The 22179-nt window shown below is 40.2% G+C and overlaps 1 long non-coding RNA gene across 1 annotated transcript; it reads left to right on the top strand.

The window, feature by feature from the left end:
• The first annotated feature begins 1516 nt into the window (after positions 1–1516).
• LOC126412849 (uncharacterized) lies at positions 1517–21195 on the top strand. The gene is made up of 3 exons (XR_007575358.1): positions 1517–1638; positions 1729–1954; positions 21052–21195. It is a non-coding gene; the product is annotated as an uncharacterized LOC126412849 (long non-coding RNA).
• Positions 21196–22179: the final 984 nt, after the last annotated feature.

Below are 22179 nucleotides of genomic sequence, written 5' to 3'. Positions count from 1 at the left end.
TTGATGATCTATGTATTGAAAACACTTTAAGTGTGTGAGAATGCCTGTGCTTGTTCATTGTATACTCATAATCTGACGATTTTCTTTGATGTTACAGATTGCAGCATACATCATCATTGATAGGTAATGACATGTTGGCTCTTCTGATAATAGGTTCTCAAAAGGGAGCTGGCTGGTTTGGGATGACTGAACCAGCACCATTAACTAATGAAGAAGTACACATCTTTATATATCTGTGTGATTGTGTGTGTGTGTGTGTGTGTGTGTGTGTGTGTCAATAATCTTTTTTACAATACTTATTCTATGTAATGATTTATGCCCTCTGTACCATTCATCAACGATGTTGTGAAAATGGATATGGATGAGTGTACTATTACTATGGTGAAGCCTAGTCTGCTGGCTGTGTGCTCCCAGAATGTGTACACTCAGTCCACACGCTGTGCATGAGTCTGGCGCCTGGAACAGGGGACACTGCCTCTTCCAGTAGAGGCTGGCACACGTGCAGCACATCGACATGAATAATAATACGATCTTCTCTCTCTCTCTCTCTCTCTCTCCCTCCCTCCCTCCCTCTCTCTCTCTCTCTCTCTCTCTCTCTCTCTCTCTCTCTCTCTCTCTCTGTGTGTGTGTGTGTGTGTGTGCATTTACAACTGATATGTATACACCATGACCATCTGTTGGGTTTAATAGTCATGGCAAAGGTCTCATCTCAGGGTACGACATTATTTTCAGCACTGAGCTCCCAAGGATGTACTCCAATTATATATGATCAAATAGGTGAGTTATAGTGATCCACATTTCCACAGTTATTTACACTTGCATGCACTGCTTTTCATTTTGTTTCCAGGTGCTACTGATAACGATTTCCAATATCCAAGATTTACCCATGTCAAGCCATGAGCCCCATTCTCATCTATAAGCTTGCAGAGCTGGTGTCCACTTATTGATAACCGAATATCTTAAATGGTAATAATTCACGTTTTTCTATACTAATTTATGCTCGCATACCTTGCCTATGAGATGTTTTTCTTTCGACTCTAGATGCACTTGATAATGATATCACAGGCCAGCTGGTGTGGCCGAGTGGTTCTAGGCGCTTCAGTCTGGAACTGCGCGACCATTACAGTCACAGCTTCGAATCCTGCCTCAGGCATGGATGTGTGTGGTATCCTTAGGTTACTTAGGTTTAAGTAGTTCTAAGTTCTAGGGGACTGCTGACCTCAAATGTTAAGTCCCATAGTGCTCAGAGCCATTTGAACCATTTGAGCCAATGATATCACTACAAAAGATGGATAGATGCCACAGCCACAGAAATTAAGCAGAATGAAATGTTTAACCAATCTCAGGCTATGATCTCATTCTCCAGCATGACTTAACAGGGAGGGACTGTTATTTAAGACAATCGAATATGTGAGAAGAAGTAATTAATATTTCTTCTGCAGTAATAACTAATTACACTTGCATATATTGCTTACGATATGTTTTCCTTGTTTCTAGGGATTTTACATAACGATAAAGCGAAGGTGGAGGACATAGCTCCCCACACTGAATCTGATGAAATGTTAAGACCCATCATATCAACTGATGATGAGTGGGTGAAATCTTTCTCGAACAATATGTATGCTGATGCATTTTTATGTAAGTATCGCAAATTATTGATGCTGGCATTTGATTCTACTTTTGGAATCTTCACACAAGATACTTATTTACCTTATTATTTTTCTGCAGGAAATTTTAGTCAGTCTGAAGGTGGGCCTGCAACAACGACACCATGGCCTGAACTTAAATCATTTCACTCCTCTTAGTGTGGTCCAGCGTCATCATGCTTGCCATCGCCCAGACCATTAACCACACACTTGTCTCAGAAGTCAATGCTACAATAGCGGGCTATGTATACTTACCAACCAGCTAGTAGCAATTTCCGTGCCTATCTACTACTTTAGGCCAGTCTCTGGTTAGTCACACATTACTTTTAAACTACCGATTGGTTGTGGATGGATATGGGGACAGTATCTTATATATATCACTCTAACGCTGGTTAATGAGACCCAATCTGTTTCCTAACGCATGTCTATCCATTTTAAAAAGGGAGCTTCTCAAAATCGTTAACAGTCTGTGGTATCTCATCATTAAGTATGGCCCAGTTATACTCATATGCTGTGAACTCTTGAACTCCTTGAAACAACATGGTAATGGTGTTGAAGAGGAAACCATTGTCTACATTCAGGGGAAAGTGGTGTGAAATCATGGGGTACCTCAGTTGCTAGGTGGTTCCACGACTTCACCTCAAGTGTGACACTAGGCCGCTTTTGTAAAATGCAGGTAAACGAGGTCTGCGGGGCACAAAAGGAGAGGTCTCCAGTGGTGGGATCAATTTCTTGATACAATCTGTACAATGATGTCAGTTAAGGTCCAAGGAATCACACAGTGCAGCCATTCACCCTGGTGAACCGTTGTCTGCAAGTAATTGACGAAAAATATTTACGAATTCGTGTGATGCTCTACTACTCGAATATTGATAATAATACACAAACTGCTTCTGTAGCATGGTGTTTAACGTAATGGCCTCACATGCAAAAAGACATCTGTACAGACCTTGCCAAGTACATCAAACATTCTTATTTTTAAATCTTTATCGAAATTACTTTGATCACTAATTTTATTCAGTTAACTTTAAATGTAATTTTTTCTGTTTCTTTATGATGTTATATTAGTCATCATATGAAATACATCATTTCAACTCATTTTTCTTCCTTTTCTTCTTCTTGTTGCCATACATATGTAGTGTGTTGGCTGCTCACAGGCGGTGTTCCCTTGCTTCTTGAACCAGCTTTTCAAAGTTGTTGATGCCAGACCATGTCTTGATATTCTGTGACCATGATTGCTTCCTTCTACCTGGTGGACGCTTTCCTTGTATTCTGAATTGTAGAATTAATTGCAGCAGTTCATATTTCTATCCTCTCATAATGTGCCCTGGGTATGATGTCATTCTTCTTTTAATTGTCCTCATTAGTTCTCTATCCACTCTGGCCCTACACAGCACTTCAGCATTGTTCAGCTTTTACACTTTTCTTCCTGTCAGTCTTTTTCCAATTGGAATAATACTTGTTCATGCGATCTTGATTAATTTTATGTATTAACCTCGATTTATTTGCTTCCATTTTGTCACCTTACATTTTTGTCCATGTTATTGCATTCATTATTTCTATTTCTCATTTTTCTTGAATTTCGTTTTACTTATAATCCCTTTAAATCATCATTTATCTTGTTTTGTCCATAGTACAATAAGAATTTATTTCTGAAATGTTTGTATAACGATTTCCGTCCAAAAAGATGTATTTTTCATGGCAAGATGTACATTCTTTGCACCACTGCACAGTCAATATAGATTATTTCAGCTTTTGTTTTTTAACCTACAGATCGATATTTTCAAATGTTTAGACATTATGGCAGAAAAATAAAAATAATTAATTTCACATGCACAAAGAGAATGATAGAAGAAAAAATAAAATCAACTGAAGAAGTCAAGACATTGATTAAAATGATGTGATGAACGAATAATAATAAAAGCAATTCCAAAAGCCAGTTAATTAAATATAAATAGTGAGCAGAGTCATTCTGATAAAGATTAAAAAATAAAAACATTTCTATGTATCTGACAAGATTCAAACAAACAACCTTTTGCATGTGAGGTGAATGTCTTCACCATTATACTATGCAACCAGTCTGTAAAGCGTTGTTATTTTTAAATCTACAGAGCATTACACGAAATTCTGATTTTTTTGTCTATTACTCGCAAACGAATACCCAGTAGGATGATCAACATCACTGAACAGATTTTTTCGAGAATTCTGTCCCTCTGCTGGGGAACTCTCCTTGTTAACCAGTCTGGCAGGGCACTCTGACGTATACTTTAACAGGACAAACACTCAGATTTTTTGAGCCATTATATGGAAGGCACTAGTATTTTTTGGTTCCAGGGGATACTGCTGCTAAGCAGGGCTGCATTAATGCCCAGAGTAAAGAAGGAGAATTTTTCTTTGCTTGTTCAATCCTGACTTTCAAAAGAAATTGTAGGAATCATCCTGAGCATTTGAGTAGATACGACATGGATGATATTTGTAGACTTCGTAAATTTGATGACACTGACTTTCTCATTAAACTTCAGCGTGTACCTAAATTTGAAATACGGAATCTCTGTATATCAGTTCATGTTTATGGCCTGGAGGAAGAAGAAAACAATTCAAAAGAACACAACACATATGTACAGAAAAAAGATGTTAAGCGTAAAGTCGTCAGACTCCTTTACTTTCCCCAACTAGATGGCCAGTGTGAGAAAGTGGAGAAACAGCACTATATCTTGATCAAGAACATGTCACACCTACTTTACTTCCAAATGATTAAAAATGGTTGTAAATGACATTTTTGTACTACTTTGCTGAATATGTTTACTGAGGGTGAACAAATAACAAAGGATCTGCTGGGCAGCTCTATGCAAGTGTGCAGAAATGCTCACTGAATCAAACTAGTTTCTCAAAATTATTAGAATACCGACCACCCGGAGCGTGTCCCCATTGGCTCTGAGTATCTCATGGTTTCTGTGACATGCTGTGAGAGCAGTACCACTGCCCAGTGTAATACCCTCGTAGAATGATACATACCATATCTGGTGGTGTCCCAGGTTGTAAGCTTATCTAAATCATTATGTTTCATATATTTTGAACAACTTACATGGGAGAGTGATATGATTTAACACATCGCTTCCCATGACCAGATTTATGGGAAAATGACGGGTGCTACAAGAATGGCATTAAAAAGAGAAACAGACACTCCACACATTGCCCTCTAATAAGAAAATTTTGTGCTGCAGCACAAAATGCATGCAACTTGAACTACCAACTGCCACGACACATACCCATTTTCTTCCACGATTTGAGTGGGTATGATGCTCATTTCACGTTTGCTACTAGCGTTTTATGTTCACAGAAACTTGTTGAAAATATGTGTCAATAGAACATGCACATCACTCAAGGTGCACACCCCCAAGAATACTAACTTTCAGTTCGTGACAAAGGAGGACGTCTTCCCATATGAATATGTGGACTCGATGGAGGAACTCAAGAAACCACACTCCCTATCATAACCACACTTTCCAGTAACCTTACAAGCAGTGCTATAATGGATGTGCAGTATGGACATGCAGTGAATGTTTATCACAAATTCAACATCTATAGTTAAGGGGTACAAGCAAAGCTTTATACTAATGCATATGTACACTTGCTCGTAGATATTTTCGAGAAATTCTGGAGTGTATGCATGGGAACATAAGCTCTGTATCCTGCCTTCTATGACATTGCACCAGGACGTTCGTGGGGTGCAGTATTGAAAACAACGTTATCATCGAACTTTTGACTGATGTCGACATGCTGATAATTTTCGAATGCGGAAATAGGTACACCAAGGCAAATATCCCACGAATTGTGAAGAGTTCAATACATAAAAGAATTTGAGTTGAACCCTGTATCTGGATGTAGACGATTTGTATGGGCATACCATAAAAAAATCTGTCAGTTGGATGGTTTCGATTTTGTGATTTCTGAGATGTGGCAGCGGATTCTGGAGTAGGATATGTCATGAAAGTGAACTTGTGATATTCTGATAATGTGCATGACACACACACTAATAAGCCATTATGTGTTGTACATAATGGCTTATTGCTGTGCATATCATGCACATTATCAGGATATGCCAAGTTCACTATCTAGTTCTGTGCAACAGCTCCCTGTCCAAGGTGATGGATAATAAGAGATGGCGGATAATAAAAGATACAGCATGCACTAGAGAAACCTCCACAAATTTCATAGTCTGGGAATTGAGCTGATTAGAAACATCCATGCTATTTTCTTCAAGCAGCATCCATGGTTGAAGGAATACATTAGAGGCCAAAAAGAGGGCTTCTGAGACATGCAACTTTCAAAAGAAACTTTTAAACTTTCAAAAATTGAAATTTTCGTTGGAATAATAGAGAATGGGCGTTAGGGCGCATGGAATTATATCACCAGGTCACTTTAATTAAGAATTCAGCACTTTGGAGATGACTAAGCCTTTGGAAGAGTTCATGACACCTGTTTATCCAGAATGAGATTTTCACTCTGCAGTGGAGTGTGCACAGATATGAAACTTCCTGGCAGATTAAAACTGTGTGCCTGACCGAGACCCGAACTCGGGTCCTTTGCCTTTCGCAGGCAAATGCTCTACCATCTGAACTACCAAAGCACGACTCACGCCCGGTACTCACAGCTTTACTTCTGCCAGTATCTCGTCTCCTACCTTCCAAACTTTACAGAAGTTCTCTTGCGAACCTTGCAGAACTAGCACTCCTGAAAGAAAGGATACAGCGGAGACATGGCTTAGCCACAGCCTGGGGGATGTTTCCAGAATGAGATTTTCACTCTGCAGCGGAGTGTGCACTGATATGAAACTTCCTGGCAGATTAAAACTTTGTGCCCAACCGAGACTCGAACTCGAGACCTTTGCCTTGCGCGTGCAAGTGCTCTACCATCTGAGCTAACGAAGCACTTCTGCCAGTATCTCGTCTCCTACCTTCCAAACTTTACAGAAGTTGTCCTGCGAACCTTGCAGAACTAGCACTCGTGAAAGAAAGGATACAGTGGAGACATGGCTTAGCCACAGCCTGGGGGGTGTTTCCAGAATGAGATTTTCACTCTGCAGCAGAGTGTGCGCTGATATGAAATTTCCTGGCAGATTAAAACTGTGTGCCCGACCAAGACTCGAACTCGGGGCCTTTGCCTCTTGCGGGTAAGTGCTCTACCATCTGAGCTACCGAAGCACGACTCACGCCCGGTACTCACAGTTTTACTTCTGCCAGTATCTGGCCTCCTACCTTCCAAACTTTACAGAAGTTCTCCTGCGAACCTTGCAGTTTCATATCAGCGCACACTCCGCTGCAGAGTGAAAATCTCATTCTGGAAACATCCCCCAGGCTTCCGAGGTCAGAATGTAGCTGATATCTGTCCCCCCTCCCTCTCCCTACAGCTGTCCTCGAATCTGAAGCAGCTGTGTGTGGTACATTTAAGTTCAAGATGCAATCTGATAGCACGCCCATGGCCATTGGAAATTGTGACATAAAAATGGCGGGAAAATGACGGCCACTATCCCCCTCTCTCTAGACAATAGGGAGATTTAAATGAAGTCTCTCTCCATCTATTTATTACTATTCCAATCCTGTGTTCCACATCATTTGCACCCTACGCACCGTAGTGAAAGCATCATCAGCAGCTGAGTTATCGTACGTAAAACTGGCGGTAAATGTTAGCATAATTTACAAAATAAGACTCTTTTTCATTACAGTATTGTGACAGCGGCATGGTTGAATTGCTATAATATAATGACGTCATGGCAATTGTGCAAAATGGCAGGAAATATTAATATAATTTATGACATACAACAGTTTGACAATACAGTGTGCGACTGGAGCACTGCAGAATTACAATACAGTAATGATGTCATACTATTTTCTATTAGCATTCCAACACACAAACACTTCCCATTGGTATGTACGAATTTTTGACCGATTTTTGACTGTTACCCAAGTTTCCACTCTGATTTAATTGTTTAACAATTAGCACTGTGTGATATTTGAAAAATACACTCCTGGAAATTGAAATAAGAACACCGTGAATCCATTGTCCCAGGAAGGGGAAACTTTATTGACACATTCCTGGGGTCAGATACACCACATGATCACACTGACAGAACCGCAGGCACATAGACACAGGCAACAGAGCATGCACAATGTCGGCACTAGTACAGTCTATATCCACCTTTCGCAGCAATGCAGGCTGCTATTCTCCCATGGAGACGATCGTAGACATGCTGGATGTAGTCCTGTGGAACGGCTTGCCATGCCATTTCCACCTGGCGCCTCAGTTGGACCAGCGTTCGTGCTGGACGTGCAGACCGCGTGAGACGACGCTTCATCCAGTCCCAAACATGCTCAATGGGGGACAGATCCGGAGATCTTGCTGGTCAGGGTAGTTGACGTACACCTTCTAGAACACGTTGGGTGGCACGGGATACATGCGGACATGCATCGTCCTGTTGGAACAGCAAGTTCCCTTGCCGGTCTGGGAATGGTAGAACGATGGGTTCGATGACGGTTTGGATGTACCGTGCACTATTCAGTGTCCCCTCGACGATCACCAGTGGTGTACGGCCAGTGTAGGAGATCGCTCCCCACACCATGATGCCGGGTGTTGGCCCTGTGTGCCTCGGTCGTATGCAGTCCTGATTGTGGCGCTCACCTGCACGGCGCCAAACACGCATACGACCATCATTGGCACCAAGGCAGAAGCGACTCTCATCGCTGAAGACGACACGTCTCCATTCGTCCCTCCATTCACGCCTGTCGCGACACCACTGGAGGCGGGCTGCACGATGTTGGGGCGTGAGCGGAAGACGGCCTAACGGTGTGCGGGACCGTAGCCCAGCTTCATGGAGACGGTTGCGAATGGTCCTCGCCGATACCCCAGGAGCAACAGTGTCCCTAATTTGCTGGGAAGTGGCGGTGCGGTCCCCTACGGCACTGCGTAGGATCTTACGGTCTTGGCGTGCATCCGTGCGTCGCTGTGGTCCAGTCCCAGGTCGACGGGCACGTGCACCTTCCTCCGACCACTGGCGACAACATCGATGTACTGTGGAGACCTCACGCCCCACGTGTTGAGCAATTCGGCGGTACGTCCACCCGGCCTCCCGCATGCCCACTATATGCCCTCGCTCAAAGTCCGTCAACTGCACATACGGTTCACGTTCACGCTGTCGCGGCATGCTACCAGTGTTAAAGCTGCGATGGAGCTCCGTATGCCACGGCAAACTGGCTGACACTGACGGCGGCGGTGCACAAATGCTGCGCAGCTAGCGCCATTCGACGGCCAACACCGCGGTTCCTGGTGTGTCCGCTGTGCCGTGCGTGTGATCATTGCTTGTACAGCCCTCTCGCAGTGTCCGGAGCAAGTATGGTGGTTCTGACACACCGGTGTCAATGTGTTCTTTTTTCCATTTCCAGGAGTGTACGTTGATATCTGACATTAAAAAACTAGCACAGTGTGATACTTAAAGAAATACTCTTACAGTGATATTCCTGCTAAACAATTTCCACAAACAACACTCTTGATATGCACCTTTTGTAAGCACTTCAGTGTATAAACCCATCCCTCTAGAGAAGTATGACACTAAGGGATTAGAGAAGACTTGCAAATAATGAAAGACAAATCCAAGTATATATGTGAACCGCTAAATTTACACTTTAAACAGCTATACCAACCCACCAAAGGCATAGGATTGGAATGTGAGAGAAATGCACTACATATAAAACTAATTAAAAAAATCCAAGAAACATCCCGATAATCAGCTCAGTACCCACTGCCTCTTGCTTGTCGAGCCCAGGGAACTACTGCCAAATGTAAACTCCCCACCTTTACTCACAGACATCATACTCCTTGGCCACCAGCAACGAGCAAAAGCATTTCACACTAGAAGGGCGAGAGAGAAAAGAGAGAGAAATGCCTCTATCTTTGTCACACACCAACACATGTATTTGGTACAAGCAATGACTGTTGCTTCACACACACACACACACACACACACACACACTAGAGGTGTACGATTGAGAAGGGGAATGCCCTCTGTCTCTGTAACACAAGGCTCCACCATCAAAAATTCGCCCATGTATGGTAAATGGTGGCCAGCAGGAAGTAGCCAGCACAGCCACAACAGTTGTGAGAAACAGCCCACACTGTAGAATGCAGGCCCAGCCTCAATAAGCTTCAGCTAGCCAGAATGCATGTCTTACTCACCCTTCTAATATTCTATTGTTACATCTCTCTCTAAATCTCAATAACATTTCCAGTAATGAGTCATTATTAAAATCATCACATCACAAGTGTGCAATAGTCCACAGTGTACTATTTCTTCATTACTTCCTGAAACTCAAGCCATAAGTATGAAATAGGTGGGTTCCTACTATTTCTGCACAAAACTGTCACTGAGTATAAACGATTAAGAATACATAGGGGAAGAAAATCCCAGTAGTTTTATTATATACTACCATGAGAAAACAATAGTTACAAGAAAATACCTAGGTGTAACCAAGGTAGAAAAGTGGAAGCAGACCTTGAATTCAGAAAAAATGTTTCCCCAGCAAAAATAAAGGACTTATTTATAATACATATTTCATTTTTGTTAATAATCTTTTCCTAATTTACAGGTATGTCAGTAAAACTATAGGCAGACAGAGCATAAACATGTCTTGGTCTTGATTTCTGGAAGATGTTCTTCTATACCAATGTCTTTATTACTACACCAGTGGACAAATTGATGAACGAAATTTTTATTAATGGTTTAGGTCTGCTAAACATACTCTTTGCTTTAGCTATTATCTTTACCAATATAGAGTTTTGATGTATGATATATCACTTTAAGAAGGTCTTGATTGAGAAAAATGTTTTCTCATTTTTAATACAACACTTATGTATAATATCTCCTTGCAGAAATCGTAACCAGCCAATCAGTTACAAAATGGAAGGTTTATTAAAACCCCTTTACTTTGATTTCAATGTTCATGAAAAGCTCTTCTTCGAAAGGAAATACTGACAACCGGATTACATGTTTTGGCAGAGGTACATTTAACTATAGGTGTACCTCTGCCAGGACATGTAATCCAGTTGTCAATATTTCCTTCTGAAGACCTTTCCATGAAAGCATGGTATGGGGTTTTAATAAACCTACCGTTTTGTAACAGACTGACTGTTTACTGTTTCTGCAAGAATATTTCATCCTATGGTTGCTGCTCCAGCTATGTACTAAATTTTTAAATTATGCATAACACCTGGGTCATCTGCATTGAAGTCTACACTAGGCCCATCAGCATCCATTTTAGTGAAGTTTACAACAAGCTGCATTACATAAAACTGCCAGTCTCTTTTCTAGTAGAGAATTTCTGTTTGGTGCTGTATTCCACCAATAAGGAAAGTTACATTAAAAAAACTGCACCCTTCTATGAAATAAACATCCCATTTTGAAATTGAAACACAATTTGCTAATGAAGAGTAGTCAGCACTCCAACAGAGCAATAGAATCGGATTCATAGCATAGTTTTCCACCAAGAGATAGTCTAAATTATGACCATCAGTTCCATATCAGTACAGTATTATTGTGTGGTACTGCCTATCAACATTATCAAAATGATCGATAAAAACCACAGTCTTCTCCGACATATACCTGCCATTCTGGTTTTCAGATACAGTTTGCTTGTGAAGAATAACCTGTAATCCATAGAGCAATATAATCAGATACATGACAAAGATTTCCACCAAAAAATTGTTTTCAATATGCCTGTCAGTCCTGTTTTTTACCAGAGTTTATAATGACTCAAGGTAAGTGAGTGACTGCCATGACTGAGAATGGCCAGGATACGAAGGAGAAAAGTTATAGTTAGAAATAGAGAGGGAGTTTGACATGTGTAATTCAAATGATATATGTATATATGTAAACAAAAACACAGTATGACATACGAAATTGTTCATACTTTTTCACGCTATCCTGTTAACAATAACATGAACTAAGGTAGCAGACATACTTACATTTTATAAAGTACCTGCATAACAACTTAAAGCATGAACCTACATGTCAGGAGTAATAGCTAGTTGAATGTGCAGTACCCAAGACAGACAGTGCTGCAAGAGGGTCTTACTACTAATCTGTAACTGTGAGCTTCTGGCAGTAGTACAATACAGTTTCTTAAGATTCGGAATCTCTTTCACGTTAACACAGGATGTGGTCACCCTCATACATACAACAAATAGATTTTAGTGCTATAATAATAACGCAAACTCTGCAATGCTAAACAATAAGTATATAAACAACGCAATCAATTACGACATGGGTATTAACAGGGAACAGAGCTTGTGATGGTGTGATATGTTTCAATAATAATAACTCAGTTGTCCAATAATTGGTAAATGGACAGAATATAAACACAAAAAATCTCTTTTTCGACGATTTATCGTCGATCTACATATACTAATGAAATAAAGGTATGAAACTTTCCCTACAGACAGATATACAGGGTGTTACAAAAAGGTATGGCCAAACTTTCAGGAAACATTCCTCACACACAAATAAAGAAAAGATGTTATGTGGACATGTATCCGGAAACGCTTAATTTCCGTGTTAGAGCTTATTTTAGTTTCTCTCAATGGAGCACGTTATCATGATTTCATACGGGATACTCTACCTGTGCTGCTAGCACATGTGCTTTTAAAAGTACAACACAACATGTGGTTCATGCACGATGGAGCTCCTGCACGTTTCAGTCAAAGTGTTCGTATGCTTTTCAGCAACAGATTTGGTGACCGATGGATTGGTAGAGGCAGACCAATCCCATGGCCTCCACGCTCTCCTGACCTCAACCTTCTTGACTTTCATTTATGGGGGCATTTTAAAGCTCTTGGCTACGCAACCCCGGTACCAAATGTAAAGACTATTCGTGCTCGTATTGTGGATGGCTGTGATACAATACGCCATTCTCCAGGGCTGCATCAGCGCATCAGGGATCCATGCGATGGAGGGTGGATGCATGTATCCTCGCTAATGGAGGACATTTTGAACATTTCCTGTAACAAAGTGTTTGAAGTCACGCTGGCACGTTCTGTTACTGTGTGTTTCCATTCCATGATTAATGTGACTTGAAGAGAAGTAATAAAATGAGCTCTAACATGGAAAGTAAGCGTTTCCTGACACATGTCCACATAACATATTTTCTTTCTTTGTGTGTGAGGAATGTTTCCTGAAAGTTTGGGCGTACCTTTTTGTAACACCCTGTATATAGTCTGAGATACACAACTGCCATCGTACACTGTACCATACTATGATCAGCAATATTAATGTGTGTGAGGGAACTCACTATCAAAGTATGGCACAAATAAGCTATAGACTTTTTTCAGAGTTGGAATGGTATGTGTGCTCCGACTGTGTATGTGTCAGAGATTTGGTACATCACTACATTTTAACACATGCCCCACTCCTTGCCTTTACCTACAAATTAACTTAGGGAGACTGTGGAGTCACAGCCAAAGGATGTCACACACACCACAGCTTGTTGGCACTATACTGAGCACATTCCAGCAACAGCTTCAATGCCACTCCCCCCTCCCCCCCCCCCCCCCACACACACAGATGCTACGTGCCTGTAAGTAGCATGTGACTATTGCGAGCCAGCTCCATCAGAAAAATTACAATACAACCTCAATCCAATTTAACAAAGAACATACTGCACCAGTTATTAAATGTCTTGACATTAATATGAGAAGTATATGCACTGATCGAATCAAAAAGCATTCATTATGCTTCCTCTTGAGAAATGCTGCCCAGAGTTCTAATTCACTTAGCTCCAACAAAATGCCCTCACAGAACACTTGCAACGTATTAAGGACACTGAAAAGCTAATGGTCATGGTCATGTACAACAGTGCAGCCTGCTGGCATGCGTTTCTCACAGCGATCTACACATGATTATTGGTACATTAAAGTCGTAGGGAGTTCGCAGCTATGAAAAGCCTCTGTAAGAAGATCTTCCCACCAATATTTTTTTGCTTTCATAGTGCTGACAGCTGCACAGAACCAGCCAGCCACCAGAAAGTGCTTGCACCAACATTCAGGCAACCAATTCCACAGTATGTGTCTGCGCTGCGCTGAGGAAGTTTAATCAATTTAATACATCCTGCAGTATTTCGCAGCACCAGTTGCAATGTGGAAGCAGGGAGCCACCACCGGCATGTACACATCTAGTGTTCACAACACCCAAAAAGTTATCATTCATCTTAATCAACATACAAGTTTAGCATAAAATTAGTGCACATTTTTTCAAAGTATTCCACAAATGTCCACAGCAAAAAATAAATCAAGGAGAAAAAAATCCAGAATATACGCTATAAAGGGAGGCAAATACCCCTAAGATAGACACTCATTTTATTTGAAAGAAATTTATGGTAGCAGAGATCCACATGTAACAGTGTACACTCGATTTACCGGGTAACATGCTGGACAGGCAGTGCCCCTGTCGTTTGATACCATGTCAGTGCCAGCCACAGTGTTTGATGTTCTTTCTGCCACCTCAGCATTTGTCTTGGCAACCTGGTAGGAAACAGGCGAGACGACGCCAGCAAGATTTCGTCTTTTCAGGACCGAGCGAGGTGGCGCAGTGGTTAGCACACTGGGCTCGCATTCGGGAGGACGACGGTTCAATCCCACGTCCGGCCATCCTGATTTAGGTTTTCCGTGATTTCCCTGGATCGCTTCAGGCAAATGCCGGGATGGTTCCTTTGAAAGGGCACGGCCGATTTCCTTCCCCATCCTTCCCTAACCCGAGCTTGTGCTCCGTCTCTAATGACCTCGTTGTCGACGGGACGTTAAACACTAATCTCCTCCTCCTCCTCGTCTTTTCAGAGCGGCTACCAGAGGACATATAGCGTGCAGGTGATAAGAGCTTACCCATCAGAGCATTTCGAATGACATATTGCAAAGAATTTCAATTAAAGTTATGCATATGTACACAGCATGAATGGTCCATCATCATGACTGCCTGACATCATTAATGACATTACGTGCATATGTGTATGTGCATACCCTCTATTTAAATACTGAGAATATTTCAAGTAGTGACATATTATTAACACTCTACTTCCTAGCTAAACTCTCCTGATCGCTGTATTATTATTCACAGTTTTGTCAATTCAGGCTCAGCATTCCTAAGATGTGCACATAAACAATTAGCGTAAATACTTAACTATTTTTGTCTTTGCAATATTAGTGTGTAAAAGCACTATGAGGATGTTTTAGAGACAGACATCTGGCTTAAAGTCCTGCACATCAAGGCTTAGCTAGAATCCACCTCCTCGAAGCTTTCTGGTGTATCATTAGAACACTAACAGCTGTGCCAACATCCCATATACGACAGTGTCATTTAAGATGAAGCACAAATTTGTTAATATTTGAGTCATACGGGTCTATCTAACTCTATTTGATACATCACATCAATTAGCAGTATCAAAATACTACTAACAGAAAAACTGGTTATGCTCTCTTGAACTGTGCTTTGCCAATTATTACATCTGACAAAGCGCTGGATTATGAACAAAATTATTTTATGTAGAGTAACAAAAACCTCTGGGAAGGTGGAGCCAATACCAATTATAGTAATCAGTGCATCACCACAAGTAAACATGTTTCCCCATCTTTGGTCAATAGGCTACATAGCCACTATCTGACTCCAGTTATCTGTCTGTACTAAAAAAAGAAAACAAATGATAGCTAAATATAATAAATCTACATGAAGTATTACATTGCTATTGTATACATGTTTTCCTTCTGCCAGCTTGTGCATATCATTGATGTGTGTGTGTGTGTGTGTGTGTGTGTGTGTGTGTCTACTGTCACGTGGTTGTGCATTTGATCAGAACTCGTCGAGATGACAACGCAGCAAGACACTAATATCACTAATATATCTATGGAGGGGGGGGGGGAGGTTGATAGAGCCCCATCAGGCAACTCCCAGGTTGTGAATAGGAGAAGGCCTCCCAGATATGGCTTCTACTGGGGATTGCGTTCTCCAGCGGAGGTCACCACTGCCACCTTCAACTTAATAAAAATCGTGATGGAACAACAAGAGAAATATCCACTACCCAAGGTCCCAGTAAATACACTGGACTTTCCTGGTCATCTGATTCTGGGGAACCAGGAACCTCATACCAAGGAGAAGAGTCAGAGTTTCTCAAACCCCTTCACAAACACAATATTGGCACACTCAACACAAATACGCAGGTCAAGATAGGCAGACTCAAACAGCTTACAGATGTTCTGGAAAAAATCACGTCAAAATCGTCATAATACAAGAGATGTGTTTCGCAGATAAAAACCACGTCAACACAGTAAACTACAGGATATGCTAACGAGAACCCAACGTCAGAAGAGGAATGCCAACAACATTTGGCACGGGATTTGCAGTTCATAAATCAATCACAGACATGACCCTACATATCAGAAAGATTCTTCAAATCAGGAAACAAAACAATCACAATCATCGATGCATATGCACTGACAAATGATCACAATAGAAAGAGACCACAAGAAGTCGAAAACTGTTGAGAAGACGTGGAAGAAACAACAAATAAAATACCAAAAAGACATGTTAAAATTGTATTAGGAGACTTCAGTGCAAAATTAGGCACAGAAAAGAAGTACAAGCTAATAGGGGCCCATACACAACACACAAACACACCAACAAGAATGAGGAACATCTCATACTTTGCTATCATAATTTTAACTTAAAAATTATGTCAAAAAACTCACAAAGTGGAAAACTCCCAAAATCATATAGGGAGAATTTCAAATATATCATGTCGCAATAACAAACAAAAATAGAAGCGACATTCTGAATGTGAGAACACACAAAGGATTCTTTGAGTCTAACCATCACTTGAAAAAGTGAAAATTAGACCATTTCCAAGAAACATTAAAACAACACAGAAAAAAATTATGAGACCGGACCCAGAATACTTGAAGATAAACAAAGACAAAATTATTGAAGGAAATTGAACAGTCCTCATGAAGACAATTCAGAATGTAATGCACTGGGGTCAGCCTCTGAGGAAACGATAACATAGATGGTTAAATGCAACTTATGATCGGGCCACTACATGTAGAATCCAGGCAGAAGTTTAGCAGTAACAGAACAAAAGAGAAGAGACATGGCAGGATTTCCACAAAGTCCAAAATCGATCCTCGAAAGATCTTAGAAGATTGAAAAGGACATACGACAAAGATAGACTAAATGAAATCCAGGAAGACTGCAAGAAAAACAACACAAGACATTTCCACAGAATATTGAGGCAAAATAAAAATAGTTATAGGCCTCCAAATATTTGCTTCAAAAGAACAGATGGATTATTGGAAACAAATACCAAAGAAAGCAGTATAATTCTTAAAAGCTGTTTTAATAAACTCTTCAACTACAAGAAGCCAAAAAGAAAAATTACGCTTCACAAAAACAGTACCAAACCCAGATTCAAAACTGCTTCCTGTGACAGAAGAAGAGGATATCATAAAATAACTAAAAAACAGAATGGCGTTATCTCTGAAATCTGGAAACTCAAAGATCAAACCATCACAAAGAAAATCCGTAAACTTGTCACAGAAATATGGAATACAGATAAAATTCCACAGGAATGGAAATGTGTGTTCATTCACTGGCTCTAAAAAAAGGGCAATAAGACATTCTCTAATACAGTAACGAGAGAGGTATCTCATTATTAGCTACAAAATTCTCTCCAAGGCATTACTCAACAGACTAGAACCACAAGCTGATACAAAGATAGGTGTACACCAAGATGGCTTCAGAAAAACAAGATTCTATACTGAACAGATTTAGAACCTGCGAAAAGTCCTGAAGATCAGACAGACGAAAACACTGTAATAACTTTTGAGGACATTAAGAAGGACTACGACTCCATAGACAGGCAGGTTCTCTTTGACACACTAGGAGAATACTGAATAGGCAGAAAAATTAGGTTCAAATAGTTCAAATAGCTCTGAGCACTATGGGACTTAACTTCTGAGGTCATCAGTTCCCTAGAACTTAGAACTACTTAAACGTAACTAACCTAAGGACATCACACACACCCATGCCTGAGGCAGGATTCGAGCCTGCGAGCGTAGCGGTTGCGCAGTTCCAGACTGTAGCGCCTAGAACCACTCGACCACCATGGCTGGCGAAAAATTAGGACACTCACACAACAGACACTTACAGACATCACATCCAAAATAAAATTTGGCGGAGAAATTTCATACCCATTCGCGATACACACAGGGGTAAGACAAGGAGTTGGTCTCTCACCACTTTTATTCAACATGGGCTTGGACAAAATTATCAAACAAAGTAATAGGAATTATTTTTATGAAGAATGTGCGTGAATAAGATCATAAAATGTCTGGCATTTGCAGATGACCTGGCAATGGTCAACAACAATAGACAAGAAGCGCAAGACGTTCTGGGAAACTTACATGAAATCTCTGCCAAAACAGGTCTACATATAACATATGAGAAAATGCAGTACACAGAAAGAAAGAACGATGACAACCAAGTCATATACAGAACTTATGGAAAGGTTAAGAGCGTGGAAAAATCCAAATATCTTGGGGAATGTATACAAATAAGAGGATCGGACATGACATCCAACATATAAAGAACAGAAAAATCTCAGAAAGCTCTATGGACACATACATAGAATGAACAACAACAGACTAACAATGAGGATTTTTGATACAGTAAAGTGGGTAGTTGCATGAGCTTTGTGGTTGAAAACATAGCAAACCCCATTTCTAACCTATGTATATGACCAGTAATATGTTTGTAGATGCTTACGTGGAACATTCTGTACTAAGTTTATAGGTGAGTAAACCATATATACATATACACACACACACACACACACACACACACACACACACACACACACACATATATATATATATATATATATATATATATATATATATGTGTGTGTGTGTGTGTGTGTGTGTGTGTGTGTGTGTGTGTGTGTGTGTGTGTGTGTGTGTGTGTGTGTGTGTGTGCGTGCGTGTGAGTGTGCTGTCTGAGGATCGATTTGGTAATCCTGTATATATAGTGCTTTCTGTGCTGTCTTGATGAGTTCCAATCACATGTTCACCCAAGTGGTGGTGCTGGAATATTATATTATACTGCACAACAATGAAAATGTAAATGGAATGATAATAGCCAATTCCTATCAATTCTAATGTGCTGATTGCGAATATCAGAAACAGAATTCAAAATTAGCTCTAGTTTTCATTTTACACTGTTTTATTGCAGTGAGATAATTATATCCCTTTCCACCCTGAACACCTTTTTTTTGAAAATGGTGAATAAAGTTGAATTCTCTGTATACTTGGGCATAGCAGACACTGGGAAAAATAATAAAAAAACTCTTCCATAAAAAATGTAGCGGGAAAACAACTAGCACAATCGTGAGGGATTAGGTTTTATTTCACCAAAATTATTCTCCGACTTCCTGCTATTTGTTTGATATTATAAGTTACCTGAGGAACAGTTACGAATAAAAAATTATTCTTTCATTACTTTTATTTATTAGTTATTATAAAAAATATTACATTGACTGCAAATCATATTCTGTGGCAAAAAAATTAATAATAATTTTTATTTATTTATTTTGTAACACGAAGTCATGGTTCAGACTGCTTCACGTTTCGTGAAATAATTTGAAACAATCCTTTCCTTTTGCAAGACATAAGTACTGATTGCATTTTATGCACTTTGTCTTTGTTCTGGAACTGCAGCGCTCATACTGACATGTTCGTGGTGACAAAATATCATCCACTGTCGGCCAGTTATCATACCCATCATATCGCCTGTACAAACTTGGTTTCGGATGGGGTTTGTAAACTTTTGCCTTTGTGGAGGTGCTTAACGTATCATCTAACAGTGTTTCAAACTCTTCAGCTCTCAATACTGTAGTAGTTAAAGCTACGAGGCAAACTGTGACATCTTCTTCTTACTGTGTCGATCACTGGCTGAAATTTCCACAGTCTATTAGTTTTAGCCTCTTTAGGTGGTTTTATAGTATCAACAAAGTGCACACTATTCCTGAGACCAAGGAACCGGTCTCTACACATAGTGTCACTAATAGCTGATAATAAATAGATTTCTTCCAGTACATGGGTAGCCTAGGATACCTCCTGCACCCCATCATTAAATTTATCCCAAAAAACACCTTCAGTTCATGAGCTGTAGTCCCTAGGGATTTCCCTGTCTTTGCAACACTATACATATTTGTATTTTTCACTGCCTCTTCAAAACACTTTTCACTGAAATATTGACAGAAATATTCAGCAGGAGTTCCAATTGGTGAAGGACTCTAGAATTAAAAAGAAGATATTTTAGTAAGAAAATGGGAATGATACACGAAATAGGTAACTCAGATCGCACCTCTTTGTCACTGACCTCAACAGCACTGACACCTTCTGTGACACTGTGTGAACTCCTGCGCTCTTCAGGAACTTCAGGAACTTCTTCGACACTCAAATCATCATCAGACGAGTCGTCTGCCTACTGAATATTTGAAGGAGAAGGAACAAACTCGTCATCTTCATCTGACGAAATGCCACTCAAATCCGAATCCTCTAATACAGAACGGATTTGATTGTCTGATAAACCTGCATACAATAACGGGAATGTGCATAAAAACCATCCCATTCAAAACTGTATGAAAGGCAGTAATATAGGGAGGCCAATGACACAATCAACAACACCCACTCGAGGATGAAGTTTCACAGTCAACACCTAACCCGCACAATCGTGCTAGTACAAATTTAACGCACAATTACTGTGAAAAGATATGAAGTTACTAATAATTATCAATATCACAACATTGTACACACTATTACAAATAACCAGATCCAGCAAATCGCCGAAACAATTCAATTTAACTTAATTATGAGCCACTAATCAGGCGCTGGCATAATGCTCACTTCTCGATCAACTTAAACAACATGTGCTGCAATCTGTTGACGCCAAATGACAACATAAAAATGAGAAACGCGTAGCGCACAACCTGCACGATCGTTGCAGGTCGGTTGGTAGCGAGGCAAGAGATTCAGTTTGTCGTAAAAAAAAATAAAAACTGCACCCGCACGATCGTGTGGGTTCGGATGGAAAGGGATATACAGATTTTTATGTTAAGTTTAAAATAAAATATTATAATGATCTGTCAAAGTCATAATAACTAGTAACAAAGGATTATATGATTGTCCCTGGTCTTACTTGTGTACAATGTTTTGGATATAAACATTTTGCTACCAATTTTAGTCACCTTTTTGTCTCCCTCCTCTTCAACTTCAGTGACTCTATTAATGCATATAATGATTTTTGCACATTTGTTTCCAGATTAACTACCAGTTGTTGACGTTGACTGCTATTCAAGTGAACAAAAATGCCACGAGTTTGTGTTAACAGTGCTGACACATTTTGCTATGTGTGTGGAGAAGTGATATTTGCTTCACAAAAACAGCAAATAACTCCATTGATTATAAAAGTTTACAGTTTTTATTTTGGGTGCAAAATAGGTGATTAGGATAAACTAGGGCTGCACTTGTGATCTGCAACACTAGCGCCAGCAACCTCAGGAACTGGATGCATGGGAAAGGGTGTTCAATGCCCTCTGCAGTGCCCATGATATGGCGTGAACCAACTAACGATGTCAGTGACTGCTACTTTTGTATGGTTGCTCCTATCAAGAAGGGAATATCTAAGAAGAAGAAGCAGACAGAGATCTATCCTAACATTCCATCTGCCATATGTCCAGCTCTACCTGGGGAAGGATTGCCAATACCTGAAGCACCGAGAGAGTACGAGATTACTTCTGATGGGGAGTCTGAATGTCCTGAAGCATGTACATCACGATCCAGAGTTTCTTCCAAATACGTATATCATCAACTGATGATCCACAATGATTGTCTCAAAATGAGTTAAGTGATCTCATTAGAGATTTGGGCCTCTCCAAAGCTAAGGCTGAGATTTTAGCATCAAGATTGCACCAGCGCAATTTTCTGGAAAGCGATCTAAATGTTTCGTTCTGCCACAGAAGAGAGCAACAATTCACTCCTTTTTTAACACGCAAGATAGTCTTGTGGCATGTGTAGACATAAATGGTCTAATGAAGGCTCTCAGAATTAATTACAACCCTAATGAGTGAAGACTCTTTACTGATTCGTCAAAGTTGAGCTTAAAAGCAGTGCTTTTGCATATTGGTAATGAGCTTCCTTCTGTTCTAATTGGGCATAGTGTGCATATGAAAGAGCCATAACAAAACATGAACATTTTACTAGAAGATATCAAACATAGTGACTCTCAATGGCAGATTTGTGGTGACTTGAAAGTGGTTCCACTGCTATTAGGTCGCAGTTAGGGTATACTAAATATTGCCGTTTCCTCTGTGAATGGGATGGTAGAGCTCGTGCATCTCATTACGGTAAACATGAATAGCGACTAGAAAATCTCTTCAACAAGGTATAA

This window comes from Schistocerca serialis, chromosome 7 (assembly GCF_023864345.2).
Source record: "Schistocerca serialis cubense isolate TAMUIC-IGC-003099 chromosome 7, iqSchSeri2.2, whole genome shotgun sequence".
Taxonomy (NCBI): Eukaryota; Metazoa; Arthropoda; class Insecta; order Orthoptera; family Acrididae; genus Schistocerca; species Schistocerca serialis.
The sequence above is the reverse complement of the archived record's forward strand: the minus strand, read 5'-3'. Positions and strand labels throughout refer to the sequence as shown.